This window comes from Hippopotamus amphibius, chromosome 5 (genome assembly GCF_030028045.1).
Source record: "Hippopotamus amphibius kiboko isolate mHipAmp2 chromosome 5, mHipAmp2.hap2, whole genome shotgun sequence".
Classification (NCBI taxonomy): Eukaryota; Metazoa; Chordata; class Mammalia; order Artiodactyla; family Hippopotamidae; genus Hippopotamus; species Hippopotamus amphibius.
The window spans coordinates 149,150,634-149,169,519 of record NC_080190.1 but is presented as its reverse complement, the minus strand read 5'-3'; the positions used below and the strand labels follow the sequence as shown (position 1 = coordinate 149,169,519).

Sequence of the window (18,886 nt, the reverse complement as noted above, 5' to 3'; positions counted from 1 at the left end):
TGGAAACAAATCCATTCAATTTTCATCATATAGCATTTAATTAAGATTATTATCAACAGGACTCCAAACTGCAAAATGAGACCAGCCTCCAGGGACCCAGACCCAACTAGCAGAAAAAAATCACATCAACCATCAGGGTCTACTTTAGAAATCCAGGTGGATTTCTCCTTCCATTTCCATATTGATCTTTGCACTTATTCTAAGGCATTAATCCAGATACTATGAGATGTGTTATCAATTGCTTTGGCCCACAAGGTAGAAGTATAGGACAGTTCTACCATCTCTCACAATCCTGGCCAGTAAATTGAGGATCACCTGAATGTGTTTCAGAACAGAGGTAATGTCATTGATCACTTCAGCTAAAGTCAGTGGTTCCCCCAGGTAACCGAGGTAGCCTCAGATGGTGAGATCTCTTTAGTTATCTTATGGCTACATGGAATTCTCTTATTAATACCCCTAAGGCAGATGTCACCATATTTTGGGAAGAAAGACTAGTTAATACATTATCTTCCACACAAGAAGGGTCCTTAGGCATACATCATGCCTCTGGAAAGAAAGTGCTATTTAAAAGTGGTGCTCCCACCCTGCAAGGATGACCTATAATCAATCAGGGGACAAGGTTGATAGTACCTTCAAAGTACCTCCAGTTGGTTGGTAAAACTTAGGTTTCCCAGTTAAGTTCAAATAATTGGATTTGGCCCTGGTCTTTGGAGGTACTCTCTGTTCTGTTTGTCTGTTCCACCAGAAGGTTGGCATTGGTCTACCCCATGGAATAACAGAGTGAAAACTATAAGAATAGAGGTGGAACAAATATGTGGAGGTATAAGCAGAGGTTTTATCTGGGAGGTGTAGAAGTTAGGGTCATCCCCTGATTGTTTCCATAAACCTCTTGGTAAGGTTAAGGATGACCATGATCAAACCATTGTCAAAGACATCTGGCAGGAGATGGCAGTTCTATCAATAAGTGAAACTTATGGACTCAACAGTGTAGGAGGGCCACACCAAGATACTTTCCTTAAAAAGGCTCCAGGAGTGACTCTGAGAAACAAAGTCATTAATGGTCCTCCTTCCCTCATACCCCTGTTTTGCTGTGCCAGTATCTTATTCCCCTTTCACCACCACAAAATCAATGTGTCCTATTCCAGGAGTGATAACTCCACATTTTCTCCAATTATCATATATTCTCATATGGACATTTAATTCAAATGTGTCAGATAAAAGTAGAACAAGGGCATTTTTATAAAACTTACAGAGACCCAATATATCCCCAAATTCTGTCAGTGTGGGCCTCTGCAGAGGGGCTCAGTGATCATTGTGTACTGATCCAAGTGACATTTGTCCTTAAAATCTAGGATTATGTCAATCCAACTAAAGAATCCAGGTCACGGAAGCAGAGACAAGTCAGAATCTGCTAAGCCATTTTTCATCCAGACTGCAAAATTTAGCAGAGTGTACAAAACAAGCAGAGATGTGGCAGCTGTTAGGGGAAGAAAGACAGAGCATGCCACACTTGGAATGATCAAGGTGCAATCTAAAGTGTGCAAAACAGATCTGTATATACCCCAGCTCTTTCATCACTACCCAGGAAGTAGTTGAGAAGCAATGAGCCCTTTCTGAAGATGGCTTCATTCACTGAGCAAACTGCCTTACAAAGGCTTGTGGACCAAAAAGAAAGGGAATGAGGTAGAGTTAGGAATTTTTTTGCTTATTTTTCATGAGTTCATTTCAACACTCAGCAACTCTAGGTGCTTGTGAATGGTAGAGAACATGAAATGTCCATCAAATACTTTTACTATGAGCCCATATTTGAGTGGTTTCTGTGATGATATTTTACTTTCAGACTGAAATGGTCCTGAAAGCCAAAAACAAGACAAGGTTTGTTTCAGGCTCCAGTGGTATGGCTGGACTTGGCTCATCACACTGGACTAGCAATACCATAACCTGAAAAAGTGCTGAACACTTATAAAGCACTAAAGCATTACTCATAACTCAGAGAAGAGGTCAAAATTTCAGTGAAGTCAGTCTACCAGGAGCAGGCAGGAATATGACTCATGCAATGTGACTTCCCTTACAAAAAGACAAATGGTACATCTTTTGAGAGTAATAACAAATATGGCATTTGATGGTCTTCTCTGCACCAAAACACAGAATCCTTTACTTTGTGCCCAGTTTATAATAGTATATATTGCCATGTCCAATAGGATGATGGATCTAGGCAGCAACGATGGCAGTCTGGGTAGTGCATGCTTGATCAGCAGCTTAGTTGCAGTAGGTCTGATTAGAGAAAAGGCCCTCGACATGGGCATCTGCATTAATGACTCAGGTGGCTTAATTATCAGCTGCAATTTTTCTTTCCTACTTCACAGCCCCAAAGAGATTGTCTTTCATCTTCCAATCTGTAATCTTCCAAGTGGCATATTACACAGCTAAGCTATTGACAACATTCCAAGAGTCAGTAAATATATAAGGTTCATCAAGGACGTATTGACCAGAGCTTTGAGAACAGCCTTGAGTTCTGCTTATTGAGTATATAGGCAATGTCTGTTTTAGATTTTACATGGTAATGCTGAGTTTGAATAGCTTCAGTGCACCAGCGAGTACCATAGTTGAAACAGGCCATGTATTTAGGGCAAAGTCTGAATTGATGGTATACTAAACAAGAGGCTTTGTTTGAAAGAGTGAAGTAGGAAATAAAGTTTTTCCCCAAAAGAAAAAGCTGTCACTTTTTTCCTGTAAAGCTGATATGTCTTTGGGACCAGGCTGGATGCATTCTTGAAAATGCATTTCCATTTGGCAAGTAAGGCTTATGGGCCCTCCTCACCTTGTTAACCCATAAATCCAAGTTGATCCACCCAAAATGGGAATATCAAGTTGGTGAGTCACAATAACTCAATGGATCAACATTCAGATTTGACAAGAACCCAATAGGAAAGTAACAGCTATTTTTCAAAAGTAATATACCTGGTAGCCTTGCCACTGACAATGGCCTTCCTTTGCCAGAGGCTATTAGTTATGGACACTTACAGTTCAAGAGAGTTATTAAGGTTTTATGAATGAAAGATAATAGTACTTCTCTAAGTGATGATCTTCCCAGTTGGGAGAATCCCCTCTGGCATTTATGGGCGTTAATAGTACAAGCATGTAACACATCAATACTAATTATGTATTGATCAGTAGAATCCTCAACAGCAATATAATGAATTAGCCCAAAGGGTCCTTTCCGCAAGGCACAGTAGCTTCCATTCCCCACTGTAAACTCTACTCAACCCATATCAATTTGATTTGGGCATTTAGTATTCCAGAGGACTGACTAGAATGGTGACTTAGGTGCCTCTGTCTAAGAGTTATAAAAGTTTGAATCCCTCCTGCCTCCTAAATTCTCCAGCGTAATTGGAGAGCTGAGTATGGCTTTTGGTCCCGTTGAGGGCCAGGAAGACATTAGTCCCACCCTTCATCATTCTTGTTTTTAGAGCAGCTGAGATCAGGTTGGCAGAAGAAGGGAGAAAGCAAGAAACAGAGGGGAGAGTGACTTCATGCAGCAAGCAAAGTTGTTTACCTTCAGTTTTGAGTAGCACAGTAACTGCCTTCAAGAATTTTTCTAGATATCTTTGAGTCAGTTTCTCATCATCCAATAGGTCAACTTTGTCAGCATTATAAACTCAGTCTGGGGCAATTCAAGCCTGGATATTAGCCAGTGCTTCATTTATGTTTCTCATATGAGTTTGTCTCAGTAAAATCTCCCCAAGACAGCCAGAGTTCCATTATAGCAGCCAGAATCCACTGCCAAAAATTCTGAGACTTTTTAAAGTTATCTCCAAACCTGTGGTTGGCATTGTATATTGCAGAAGGGTCTGAGTCTTGAGATGGTCCTGCTATTGTCATTTTTCCTTATCAGGCTTTATTCCACCTGCTCACTCACCTCAGGTGAACCAAAGTTCTAGTAATCAGCCTGGTTTCTTCCTATCCTGGTCATAAATTCACCTCTTTCACTCAGTGTAAGTAAGCATCTCTACAACTTCTCTGAAAATGGTGGTAGAAACTTCTGCCCCCTTTCCCCAGTACAAATGTTAATACTAGTTGTTACTGTGATGTGTACCTGAGAATGACTACCAGACTGTTGAGAAATTTCCCTACCTGGAAGAGAGTTAGCATAAGAGAGTTAGCATTCTATTAACACAGCTATCTTTGACTTTATCTTACAATATTCAGACTTGCACCCCCCTCCCCAATGCCTCCTCATTGACAGACAATAAAATAGAGGACCATGTATTGCCTGGTTAACTATTCAATTTGACCAATGTGTTTGTCATTGATTTCTAGTGACTTCTCTCAAATCCCATTAAATGACTTGTGAGCCTGTTGTGCTTCCTCTCCTAGAAAGCCTATTCTTTGTCAGCATCCCAGCTTCATAGCCCAACCTATCAAAAACTATCAAAGAAATATTTGAGATTTTACCATACTTGCAAGTTAACAAAAAGTTAGACTTCCACAGATTCATGGATTGTGGCAGAAGTCAAAAGATGCCTGTGTCACAGTTCACTACTCATAACAATGGGAGTTGCTAGAATATCAGCTTTCATGCCATCTCCTTGAACCCCAGTTTCCACAAGCCCAGATGAAGAGGACAAGACATCAGCTGCACATGCTGTGCATTACAGGAGAGGAACACTGAGCTTAGGGAATCCTAATCTTTTAAAAAGAGCAACTGTTATGCCTGCCCCATTTCTCTGGAGAGAGATATATCCCTGTCTTCAAAAATTGTAAACAATGTCTACCATTTTTTCTAAAAGGAGACATGATCTCTATCTCTTCTAAGACTGTTTTAATATATAAACACTCTAGAAAATATAGTCCAGAACAAATGGCTCTGCATGCAAGAAATGGAAACACACAAGAGACCCATGGAGAATTGTCTTCCAACAGTCCAGAAAAAACTTCCTTGCTCCTGAGGGTACTAAATTTCTCCTTAGCAGCCTGCTGTGACTCCATGGACCATGACTGCCATAATAGCTCTAAAGTGGATTGATCACTTTTTAATCCATGGATACAGAGAAAGTGTTACTAATACAATGATTATAAAAATGTAGCCACTGGCATCAATTGAAAGAAAATAGAAAAATAATTACGAATATGAAATTACTATAATTCATTTTAGTAAACATTACAACTTTCCATATTGAATGGAATCTATGCTAATCAATGAAGTGACTATCAGCCAATAATTCTTTTAAATGCTGAAGTTGATCAAGAGATCTATCCATAAATATAAACACAGACATAGATCCAATAGACATTTAAGCAAAATTTTGGATTAGGTGTGTATGGATAAAGAAAGATATATAGTAAGAAATCCTCAATGATTTTTTTTTTTAGAATTTTAAAGACTAAAAGGCTTAGAAGAAGAATTGTTTTAAATATCAGTGCAAAAGTATGTTTCTATGTATATGCTTTTGAATATTGAATCAGTCTGATTCAATATTTTCTCAAAGGACATAAAGCAATCTGATAAACTCACAATTTACTCAGGTATTTGAAAGAGTAGAGCTAAGAATGGTATGTTTCTGCTCCACTAACTAGTAAGTGAAGAGGCAAAATTCCTAGGTTCTTCATAGTCCAGAACAATTGTAAGATTAGTGTTCTGTTAGTAATAGGGTAGATGAGAATGCTAAGGTAGGAATACACTTGGCCCATATAATGCATTGGAATTAAGGATTCAAAACTTTTGCATTCTGATATTTTAAGGAAAGTTACATGTATGTTTGTCTAAACTGTGATCTCTATTATATTAAATTGAAATTAAGCTCATTTATCTTATTTATTAATGCTATTGTTCTTTTTCAAGAACAAGTTCTGTTTATTTAGAGAGTAACTGAAACTTTGCATGTTACACAGTAATAATAATATAAAACATTAAAAACTGTTTCAAATTTTATGTCTTCTGTGATTTCCCACAATGTTGTCCAATAACCAAGGATGTAATGTTTTATGAAAGAAAATATGTTGTATCTTCTTATAGTGATCACATTATCTCATGTGTGATGAAGTAAAAGCAAAGCATACTGTGATTTTAACAAAAAATATTCCTTTTTTCTGTAATTTTGTGTGCAGTTGCCAACTTAATATGTATAGATGTGTGTGCATGAACTTGTGTATGTCTATATGTTTATATATATATGTTATGTGTTTTAAATTTTACTCAATTTTATTTATTTTAATGTTGCAACCAAATGTTGTGTGTTTAATGTGTTAAAATAGGCACCACTACTAAGTTTATACATTTTATTGTTACTCTATTACATTTAGCACTATTAATAAAATTATGTAGAATCAGAGGTAAAGTCTAAATATTACAAATACAAATATTTTTATAAATATAAATTATATTTCCCTTTGTTAAAAAGCAAAATGTTCACTAGAACACTAATCTCTAACAAAAGACTTTTATTCATAGGTAGCATAAAAATTGGGTTTATGAACCACAATAAGTGAAAACAGTAATGCATACTATGTGCTAAATTTTATTAATGTGAAAGCAAGAGAAATACAGTGCCATCAGCAAGTAAGTGTAATTATATTATTGGTAGGAAAATTGAATTTTTCAAGCATAAGAAGAACATTTTTTTTTAAATCATTCCACCAATATTGCCATCCTCAGGCACTAAAAAGGATGTGGCTAGTGTTCTTGATACCTTTCTCCCATTTTTTTTTAATATTTGTTTTGTCTTTTTTTTTTTTAGATACTGTACATTTATGAAGTTATTTAATATTGGAAGATTGCTTAAAATTTTATTGTAATGTGATTTATGCACAATAGTAAGGAAATATATTTATAAAAATATTTGTATTTGGATAGATTTAGTTGGTAAATATAAGGATAGGAGGCAATGCCTATTTTTATTTGAGATCCTCCATCTTGTTATCTGTAAATAAATGACTCAATGCCTATTCTGTTAGCATTTTTTGTTTTTTAACCTGTAGATTCAATAATAGTAGAAATAAAATTTCCTCCTGTATCTACATATTATTCCTTTTATGTTATAGTTAGTGTGTTTGTCTCTCTTTCACTCTCTTCTATGCCTTTCTCGCTCACTTTTGTGTCTATTCTTCCCCCCACTTCCCCCATACACACACACACACAGATGAGACAAGATGAATGAGACAGATAATGTGATAAATAGGGCTAAAACAGAGCCTGACAAACATCTAGTCTACTTGCCTCTTCCCTTTACTTCATTAAATCTTGGCATCATGATTTCCTCCTATACTGCTGGCTAATATACATTATACTTAATATTTGTAGATTATTGATTTAGCGCATCCTATATATCAGGAATATCAGACTAGTTTCTGCAGATAATACATTGAGCAGTAATGGATGTGATCTCTGCCCTCATTGAACGTCCTGTCTAGTGGGGGGAAAGACAATTAGACACATATGCATATACACATAAGTGCAACTTTTCAGAATAATGAATTCCTGAGGAGCATTTGACTTAATAAAAAAAATAGGGTGATTGCCTAGAACTGGGAAGATTTATCTCAGCGAATAATGTAAGCAAATAATGATTAAATTGACCTCTAAAGGATGAGTAAAACTTAAATACGAAAAGAAAGAAGAGAAAAAAGTTCCAGGCAGAGGGAGTGCTAAATGCAAAGACTGTGGCTGGAGGGAATGTGGGTGAAGAAATTAGAAGGCCAGAGAAGCTAGAGGGTAAAGACTGCTTTGAAATAATCTTTTAGAGGCAAATAGGGCCAGACTATGCAGGATTTTATAGGCTATGCTAAGAAAGTTTGGTTTCATTCTAAAAGCAATGGGAAGTTGTTGTTTAGAAACTGAGGGGCTATATAGATAGATCTAATTATGTGTATGTAATTTAATTTGTATTTTGAAAATATAATGTACTGGTTATAATATAGAGAAAGGAATTGAAGGTTGTCCTGGCAAGGAATTATAAACACTTGGATTGTTGTGGTAGTGGTAAAAAGGAGAGAAGCAAATCAATTTCAGTGATTATGTAGAAGGAAAAATCTACAGAATTTGGTAATGGATTAAAGTGGGACTGGGTGAAAAAATTGTCATTATTATAATAACTTCTGAATTTCTGGCTTATGCCATTTTGTAGTTATATGTGGTTATGTAACAAATCATCCCAAAACTTGTTAAAGTTTAAACTTTAACAATATTTGTTTTGCTCAAGTATCCGCAGTTTGGGTGAGGATTAGCAGGGGCAGCACATCTTTTTATCACTTTTCATCTGCTAGGCAAGTCAAAGTCTGGGAACTGAAATCAGCCGAAGTTCCTCTTATTTACATATCTGAGGTTTGATGCTGGCAGATGCTGAGGTATCTTAGCAGTGTGGCCCACAACACCCATGTGTGGACTTTCTATGTAAGTGCCTGACTTCTTTGGGCACTTCATAGTGGCTGGGTTTCAAAGGCAAACTCCCTGAGAGAGTGCTAAGCAGAGGCTCCCGAGCCTTTTAAGACTTTGCATTGGAAATCACTCAGCATTAGCTCCAGCACATTGTATTAATCAGAAACAAGTCAATAAAGTTGGCCTCTGTTCAAGGGTGGGGGTGGGAGTGGGCATCAAAGAATTTGTGTATATGTTTAAAACCAGCACAGATTAATTTCATGGCAGATGGCAGATAGCTCCACTGTTGAGAGAGGAAATATTAGGAAAAGTCTACATTTGGAAAAAATATTTTTTTCTTCAACTTGTAATTGATCTTTAAGCATCTGTTCTGTATCCTCTGCTTTTTCAAGAATCTGTCTATTACTTGTAAGCTGTTGATTTCTAAAACCTATCTAACCTCAACTTTTCATCTAAACAGTAGTATCTCCAGCTGATTCTTGCACCTAGGATGTCTCAACATCTCCAGTTGTTTGAAATCAAACACCTCATTTTCCACAAATATTCTCCTTTTCTTGAAATCTTCTTTTTTGTTAATGGAGAAATAATTCTGGTTCAAACTCTTGGATTTCTCCTTGACTTCTCTCCTTTAGGCCCCATCCCAATCAATTGCCAGAGATGGTCAAATCCACCTCTGACAGCTGTTACATCTGCCCATTCCTTATTTTCTTTCCTTTCCTCTTTCTTTTCATTACTTTTCTGTCTTACAATATCCTGGACAAGTGATCTCTTTGATTGTAGAATAAATCAACTCATTTTCTCCTCAGGATTATACTCTTGGAGTTTGCCCTATCTGGAATAATCTTCCTAGAAACCCTTGCATATCTGGTTCATTTTATTCTTTCATTTCTCGGTTCAGTCTCCCCTAACCACCATTGCTGAAGTTCCTACCTCATATTAATTATTCTCTTTTAACCTTAAAAAGAATTCTCTTCAAAAAAAAAAAAAAAAAAAAAAAAGAATTCTCTTCAATAAGGTGAATAAATTCTGAGAATCTAATGTAAAGCATGGTGACTATAGTTAATAATATAGTATTATTAATAATTATTAGTTATATATGATATTATTATCTATAGTTATGTACTTATATAACTTTTATATAATAGTTCTGTAATTATTATTATACTGTACAGTTGCTAAGAGAGTAGATCTCAAATATTCTCACCACACACAAAAAATATGGTATCTCATGCAACACATCATTATCTAAAATGATCATGTATTTATATTGTTGCATAGATGATATACTGTTTGTTTGCTGACATATCTTATTAGAATGTAAACTCCATGTGGTCAGACATGGTATGAGTATTGTTTACTTTTATATCACCAGAGCATTTCAAAGTTGGAATGGCAAGTAGTAAGCACTAACTAAAAATATATTGAATAAATGAAGATGTTAATAAATGGAGAGTGTAGGCATTATTACTTCAGTAGCCTTCTAAGTGATCCCTTATCTAAGAAACTTTTATTTTCATTCCAACCAAAATAATCATCTTTTCTTCCAAATGCCACTAATATTTATTATCCACTCCAGTGTTGATGATTGTTAATCTGTGTTAAATACTTTCAATGTGCTAGTTTGTAATGTGCTTCTCATTCATATCCTCTACTTTTCCAACTAAATTGTACTGTCCTTAAATCCCTGGCTATCTCCGATAGCAATTAATACATTAGAAGAAGCAAGTAATATGAATAGACTTTTACCTGTATGGAATTACACTACTTGAATTCATCCAGTACATCCAAATCCTTTTTAATTCTAGAAAGTAGCACATGAGATGACTCTAATAACAGCAACCAAATATTGAGTATTTAATATAAATCAGGTGCTATACTAATATTTCTCTCTACACTAGCTCTTTTATCCTCATACTAATCTGTTGTGGTGGTGGTAAATTTCATTCCCATTTGATTGATGAGAAAACAGGTGAGTCTCAGAGATGTTAGAATGCTTGCTCATACAGCTAAAAAGTAGAAAGACTGAATTTCAAACCCCGGTCTTCCTCACTTCAGAGCCTGTGTTCTTTATCACCATGTAATGCAGTGCTGTGGTGCTATCTGGAACTACAGATCTGACACAGACAAATCTCTCACTGTGGAGGCTATCATCTTTAAAAGTATTGTCACACTTCGAGATATTATGATCTCTTGGAACTTAAAAACATAGGTAAAAACTTTTTAAATCATGTTTTTTTTTTTTTTAATCAATCCAAGTTTTATATCATGGAGACGCTATCTCATTTTTCTCTCTTTTTTTAAGTTTTCAGACTTGGCTTGAAATGTAATGTATCCAGTACTGGAAGTCTCTCTTATTTGATTTTATCAAGTAATAGCACAGTGCTTTTATAACACATTTCTGCTCTTTTTAACATTATTATGGTCTTTAAAGGAACAGTTTTAAGGGCCTGGTCTTTCATCTGTATTGACAGGATATAGAGATTCTCTCTCTGTGTGTTACTCCATAAAGCCACCTATACAGTGCAGAGGAGTAGGGAGTAATAAGTACTCTGTGTTTTTTGTTTTGTTTTGTTTGTTTGTTTTTTACTTAAGGCAACTAAACTGACTGTAAGAACATCACAGTCTTTAAAATTGTGCTATCATGGATATGATACATAATCATATTGTCTCCAAGTCACAGTTAGCAATATTGCAGGTGGCAAGGTGCTAAAATACCATACATTCTACCTTAGTAGATGTGTAAAATGTAGAAGAAGCATTGGATAGAAAAATGCTTGGGTAGAGAAACTGAGTTTGAGTCTCTATTCCATCATTTCCTAACCATGTGAGCTGGGGGAATTTAATTTATTGAAGCCAGTGAAAGGTTCTCAATGATGGCTATACTTTAGAGTTACATGGGAACTTTAAAACAAACGCTGATTCAAGGTCCCTACTCCTACACTAAAGCAATAAAATGAAAATAAAGATTTTCATTAAATTGCTTTAGTGTGGAGATTGCACTTAAATCAGAACTCTGAAGTTGAAACCTAAGTACCTATATTTTTAAAGGGTTACCAGATAATTCTAATGTGCAGCCAAGGTTTAGAATCAATGACTTAATCTAGTCTAGTCTAAACTTTAATTTCCTCATCTGGAAAATGGAGATAATGGCATCTACTCCCACTGGTTGTTGTGAGAGCTTGCTGATATAAGCATGTAATTCCTGGTACATAATTAAAAACATTAGCTGATACAAGTAGTAGTAGTAGTGTCATTATTATTAATTCCTTGTCTGTGGCTGTACATAGACATTTCATTCATTCATTTACTCAACAAACATTCACTATGAAGCTGCTATTTCTGAGCTCTGAGGATAGAATGGTTAATAAATCAACCAGAGTTCCTGTTCTTGTAGAACTCATATTCTAGGGCAGGAGACCCATAATAATAAATACAGGTAGAGAGAATAATTGCAGGACAAATACTTTGAAGAAAAACCTAAAGAATTAGAGCCTGCTGTTTTGCATGCAGTGGTCAGAGAAGTCCTCCCTGAGTTGCCAAAGCAGTGTCCTGAATTGAGGGAGACAAAATATATGTTGTGTGAGGCAATAGTAACCCAAGCAGTGAAAACAACAAGTACAAAGGTGCTGACATTAGATTATTGATGTTTCCATAATGCACTTTCTCATAATATATAAATTAAATTTTCACTGTCTACCTGGTAAAATAAAAAGAACTATGCTTTTTTTCTATTGGATGACTGTAAAATTTCATATATATTACTCACTCTTTTGATGTTACAATAAAATCATTATCAGCAAGGCATAATCACCCCTGTTGTACAGAATGAGAAAATGAAACTAATTAACATTTAGTGTCTTGTTAGGGTCCCATTATCTTCTCTAGAGTTATCTAAATATGCCATATTGAAGTCATGGAACAGCCTTTCCTTTTATATGTCCATAACAGTAATTATATTTTTACCTATCAGCAAATATTTGAAAACATTCCTAGCCTGTGACTATACTCACTCAACTACAACAAGATAAAATAATATATTCAAATGAATCATGGTAAAGGAGGAGAATACTTAATAAGTACTATAAAATTAATGGGGAAAATATACACAGATAAATGGATTTCATATAATAATTAACAGAGGAAATAGAAATTAATGCATATAATATCAATTTGTATTTAATAAACATCTACAGTACTTCATGGATAAAGATCATAAGACTTTTGATCATCTCCCCACATTTCCTACCCCCAAAACAACAACAACAACAACAATAACACACATACACACACACACACACACACGAGCAATGGCTCACCTTGATTTAGGAAGTTAGGGTAGCCTTCTGATTAAGAGGACAGACTTTGGGATCAGATGGAAATAGATTTGATTTCCCACTCCACCCACTATCTATAGGACCACAGACAAATTATAAGCCTCAGTTTCCTGATGTGTAAAACAGAAATAAACCCATTTCATATAGATGTACATACATCAGTTTGGGGGCATAATACCAGAATTTTAGTAGTCTTGAAACCCTATTTACTTTGTTTGACTGGATGCACTTAGTCCTTGTTAGTTTTTGCCTCAGTTGGAAAGAGAGCAGAACCATGCTGAACAGAGCACACTCAACCTGGACTGAACCTCATACTTAGAAAAGCAGAATCTTCTCTGTATAAACTTCATAGTATTTGAATAATAGCCACACTGCTAGAGATATCACCAAGAAACATCACCCTGTTAAAGTATTCCTTCTCTCAGATGGTAAAGCTAGAGGTACTAAATATAAAATGTGGGTAAGGATTGCTTCCTGTGAATAATCTTAATTAATTGATGGTTGGCTGTGTGAAGGAGGCTCTGTGGCAGAAAGAAGTGCTTCTCAAGCTTGGACAGAGTAATCACTTGAGGAACTTAATAAAGGCAGACTGTCTCAGTAGGTCTGGCCTAGAGTCTGCAATCTTTGTTCCAAACAGGCTTCCAGGTGATGTTGAAGCTACTGTTCTGCAGATCACACTTTGAGTATCAAAAGTAAAGGAAGGACTGTTGGATCAGAAGTTAGAAGTCTGAGGATGTCTGTTGTATGGCTTTGAAACCAAGTAATGAGATGTAAAAATGGGAAAATCATACTTTTCCTGCTCTCCTTTTTGGAGTATTGTGGATATTAAAGCCATGATTTGTGTATATGTAAATGCATACACACATGCATACATACATATATACATGTGTGCTTTTAACAGCAATAATTTAAATGTGACTCTTCCTATACATAACTTAAATATAAATAATAAGATAATGTAACATCCTTAGTTCTTGGAAATCCTGAGGAACAATGCATTAACTGAGTGCTCCTTTTTTACCATATCTTTTCTACCCCCTTCTTTCCACAGCCCTCCTCCCAAAATAAACACACCTATTACATAAGACAGGATATAGGAAAACAAGATATATAACACAGGTATTAACTTTCAGCAAATACTTATTGAGCCTCTATGAAGATCACATAATAATGAAACTGAATTTTTCATGCTTTAGTATATGCTTTTTTAATAAATGGAAAATGACAAAAGTTTAAAGAGGACATAGATTTCAAAAAGTTAATGTGTAGAAACTCCAGGTATTTCAGGAAATCGAGTACCATCTTGAATTCAGGAGCCTCCTGCAATATTGTGGTTTTAATCCTAAGTATCCTACAATGTGAAACCATTTAACAAAAAAGAATTTAACTTGGCATTGTTTCTGATTTGTGATGAAACTGTCTATTATACAGTGGAGAAAAAAGTAATGTTACCTCATGTTTCTAAAATAGCTTTTCTTACTGCAAGTGATTTTTACTCTCTGTGCCAGAGACATATAGCAAAGGCATTATCATCACCTCTAAAATCATTGGAAGAGCTGTCATCTATCTTAGATAATGGCAGTTTAAACACATGGTAAAATGCTATTGTCACTTGATGCATTTTGATGGCAAGAATGTCATTGATGTTTTATTTCTCCCATGAATTTTAATGGGAAATAAACCATTAGTGACAAAACTGACTACAGTATACTTCTATGACACTGTAAAAATTATGCATTTAAAAATTGCAAGTGTTTTTGTGTGTTTTTTTTATAACTATACTCATTTCACATATATTATACACATAAATACATCCTGAAGGCAACTTTCTTCTCCGTTTTCTTAGCAGTGATGATCTGGTGGCGTGCCATAGCTTATCAGAAGATAGAAGTCTTACATGGGAAACACTCAAGGCCAATTATAAAGATTTCTGTTCTGAGAACCTGTCTTTAAATATATTCTCCTACAAGACTGTCTAGAAGTGGGAAGTGCAGGGAGGGGAAGTCAGTAAGATAGCTCAATTGGATACTCTAGTTTAAATTACTTTTTAAAGAAAGGAGTTGATAGAGACTTTTTAATTAATATTTAAGATTTACATCTTTTTTTCTTCTGAGAATGTCATTTTTTTTTTCCACAGGACCAACATAAGCAACACACAAGTTATGTTCACCTGCTCATAAGTCAGTTTGAAGATTTCCTGGGCAAACATTGAACCACTGAGGTTCAAGTTAAACGAGAGAAAACAAAAGGCATTCATTTCCATAGGTGCTGCTTGGAAATGCTTGGGCAGATTGAGATCTAGAAATAGACTGACACTAGGCAGGTCTGTGTGAGTCACCTCATTTGAGGAAGCCCAAACTTCCTCTTTTCAATTCCCTTGGTGTTTCTCAAGCGTACCAGCCAGATCTCTGTCTTTAATGATTTGGAATTATGCCAGCTCATCTCTTCTGTGGACTTGGCTGCTGAAGGGAGCATAGAGGCTCAGCACCATCTGAGTCCAGAGGAAATGAATGGCACAGCTGAATATCATCAGGGTAATGATGGTATCTCATTGCTCTCTAAATTATTATTTGGGACAGAAATAGAACAGGGGATTTTCCTGGCATTTCAATTATAAGAATTAGAAGGAAAATGTGAAAAATGTAGGGGCGCTGAGAGGAAAGTTTTGGAGAGAGACCCAGAGTGCATTTAACCTTCCCTTTTCCTATTAGAAAATACAATAATGCCAACTAGAGATTTGCTTTCATTTTTAAAGCAAGCATGTTCCTAAATGATTTAACTTTCTAAAAATATTCAGTAGAATTAATTTTTAATTGCTTGTCTTAATATTATGATTTTAATGAGGGAGGAAATATCCAAAACCTCTGTACACTCTATAAATCCTCTTTATCTCTTATTCCAGTCATTCCTGTAGTGACCACTGAAAATTTGTGCAGGTGACCATGGGCCTCTCCTTCTGCATCTTATTTCCTAATCTGTGGCCTCTCTACCATATGGGTCAGGAAGTTTGTAAACTAGCTTGGCCTTTACACAGGTGTTTCTAGAAATTGTAGAGAAGCTAATGCTTTTTGAGTCAATCTTGACCTAGAAGGAAGATAGGATCAAACAAATAAGTGCATCCCCCTTTCTTCTGCAGTTTCCTCTACCATTCTGAGAGGCATTTTACAAGTTTTATCAGAATTTTCTGTAGGGTCAAATACTATATTCATATTGGTAGCCTGTTCACTAGTATGTCCTTATCTTGGCTTCTCATTTCTGCCCTGTTTCTCATTTCTGCTCCTTGGGGCTGTATAACCAGTTAAAAGTCTCATACGTAAGCCGTTGTGTGTGGCATAGTTTCTGGAGAACATATTCTAAAATGTAATTTTGTGGGCCCCCTTTCGGCACTATTTTGGCTTTCAGCCTAATTCAGATAGTCCCAGTGAGTCCTTTGGCTTGGGGGGGTCATATAATTAGATTATCCATACTTGAAGAATATTCAGAAATTTGTATCTCTAGAGAATGATCCAAACAGGAAATTCAAGGATAGCAGACATCTCTGTTGCATTCCTCCCTGGCTCTGTGTATGACCCCAATTCTGAAGGGAACACAGATTATTGCCCTAACCCTTTTGGGCATTGTTTATGATAATCTCTAGGGAATGGTAAAATAACTGATATGCTTCTAGTGAATAGACATTGAGGTCAGTTTCTTCACAAGATTCATGGTCGTGTTTTGATTTGATTTGATTTGGTTTGGCTTCGGTTTTTTGCTCTTGTTGTTTTGTTTTGTTTTGTTTTGTTTTGTTTTTCTGTTCTGTGGTTGTAAATGCACAGGGGGGAAATAGTAGTTGCTGAGATAATTTACTATAACTTACAATAGAGTTGAAAATGTCACACAGCTTCCTACCCAGGAGTCCATTCTGAACACATTTTTCATTGACTAACAGGATTGTATTACCAGGTAGAACCGTAACTGTTTGAATTGATTTATGAAGTAAATAAACACGATTTTATTGCTGTCTTCTTTTTGGTGATGGTCTAAATGCTGTGGGAAATTCATGACAATCTGAGTTCTAGGATCATGCAGGCTATCTTTCTATATAAAGAATTTTATCAAATGGTGTATTTGGTAATCGACTGTTCATCCTTTGTATACCTAATGATCTTTAAAATTTTATTAAATGCACTATTCATACAATAAAAATAATATGCTGAAAATATGGAGAGAATTATGCATTTTGTATTTATAAGCTTTCGTCTTCAAGGATTAGGAGATTAAAAAGTGTCTAAGTATTGGTATAAATAGCATATGTATGAATAAGAAATATTTTCATGTACTCAAACATGAAAAAAATGACATACTATAAATGTGCGTAGGTAATGGTATAATAGTGTTTGTATTAAAATATACTCATGTGTCCAAATAAAAAGAGCTACAGTGGCTGACCTGAATATTTTCTCAGTGATATTCTATTATAATTTTACCTCAAAAATATGTTAGGCAAGATTTAAGTATATCAACTCATTTCCTCCTCTCAACAAACTTATGAGATACTATATTATTATTTCCCTCTTAAAATGAAGAAACTGAGGCACAGAGAGATTCAGCAATTCACTGTAATCAAACTAATAGTAAACACAGCCAGAATTTGAACCCATGTAATCAGATTCTGAGTCCACTGTCTGGACTATAGTTCTCAAATATAATATTTATCTTATAGTTGCTGTGGTTTGTTGTTTTGTTCTAAATGATTAAATGCTGTAAAAGAGGTAAAGTTCCTCATACAGTGTGTGATATATAAGAAATCCTCATGACAATGTTATTGTTTCTGATATTTGCCATCACCTGTGAGGATTAGCACCATGGATTTATACTATGAGGTTGAAGAGTTGAGCCCATTTCCCAGGATTGAAATTGCTTGAAAGTCAAAGACTCTGCAACACAGAGGGACAGGAACATATCTTGAGCTAAGAACTGATCTATCCATCTTTAGACTTCAAAAATTTGCTCCTTCTCCTTTCAGGAGAAAAAAAAAGAACCAGAAAAAGAATTCCTATGTGGTTACAGCCATGACTAAAACAACTACACAGTTTAAGGCAAGATATGTTGGATGTGTATTTAGGGTAGGGCATTAAAAGAGTAAATAAAATTTTCACATATACAAATGTATTGTTAAACTCTATATTTTTTACTAAGCAATTTGGTTGCAGAGCCAAATTTCTATAGTTTTTGTATCAAATGTTTGCAGTAATTGTTTTTTTTTTTTTGGCTTATATCTTCCTTTTTACAAATTTATTGAGAAATAATCGACAAATATAATTGTATATATTTAAAGTAGTGTCATGATTTGATATGCGTATATGTGTGGAAGGATTATCAAGATCAAAATAATTAACACATCTATTAAGTCACATAATTAACGTGTGTGTGTGTGTGTGGTAAGGATGCTTAAGATTTACTCTCAGTGACTGTTTTTTTAATTAATATTTTTGGTTTTAATTTTTTGATTTAAATATAGTTGATGTACAATATTATGTTAGTTTCATGTGCACTACATAATGATGTAACATTTGCATTTATTATGAAATGATCATAATTATAACTCTAGTAAACATCTGTTCCAATACAAAGTTGTTACAATATTATTGACTATATTCCTTATGCTATATATTATATCCTTGTGACGTTTATTACATAACTGGAGGTTTGTATCACTCAATCCTCTTCACCTATTTCACTCAGTTCTCTAACCCCTTCCTTTCTGGCAACTACCTGACTCTCCTCTATGTCTGTTTTCATTTTGCTTTGTTTGCTTGTTTGTTTTATTTTTAGATTTCACATATAAGTGAGATCCTGTGGTATTTGTCTTTCTCTGCCTGACTTATTTCACAAAGGATGACAGCCTCCAGATCCAGACTTGTCTCAAATGGCAATATTTCATTTTTTATGGCTGAGTAATATTCCATTGTATATCTACATACCACATTTTCTTTATCCATTCATCTATCAATGGGTGCTTAGGTTACAGTGAATGTTGGAGTTCATATATCTTTTGGTTGTTTTTTACTGTTTTTATTTTCTTCAGGAAAATTCTCAGAGGTGAAATTGCTGGATTATATGGTGATTTTGTTTTTAATCATTTGAGAAACATTCATATTGAATTCCATATTGGCTGCACCAATTTACAGTCCCATGA

The 18,886-nt window shown here is 35.1% G+C and overlaps 1 protein-coding gene across 2 annotated transcripts in view; it reads left to right on the top strand.

Moving 5' to 3' along the window:
• CSMD3 (CUB and Sushi multiple domains 3) overlaps window positions 1–18,886 on the top strand; it is a 1,219,369-nt gene that overhangs the window by 570,531 nt on the left and 629,952 nt on the right. The window lies entirely within an intron of this gene.